We start from the raw sequence: 239 nt of genomic DNA, 5'->3' as shown, positions 1-239 counted from the left end.
CTGTTTAAGTGATAACTTTCAAACAGCTGAGTGCTGAGTATTTACCCTTAATTACATGTTTCTGTACCCAGGTGCTCTTGAAAAAGTTGCCAGATATATTTTCTGTTTTAGAATTCATATGTTGTCCAGTTTTGAAACATTGACAACAGGAATCACATACCCACAATGACCCAGTTATTGTTTTGGACCTCAATTGTAGTTGGTGATGAAGTGTTTACAGCTGAGCAGAATATAGATAC

The sequence above is a fragment of the Penaeus monodon genome, chromosome 33 (genome assembly GCF_015228065.2).
Source record: "Penaeus monodon isolate SGIC_2016 chromosome 33, NSTDA_Pmon_1, whole genome shotgun sequence".
Taxonomy (NCBI): domain Eukaryota; kingdom Metazoa; phylum Arthropoda; class Malacostraca; order Decapoda; family Penaeidae; genus Penaeus; species Penaeus monodon.
Note: the sequence above shows the minus strand (reverse complement) of the source record.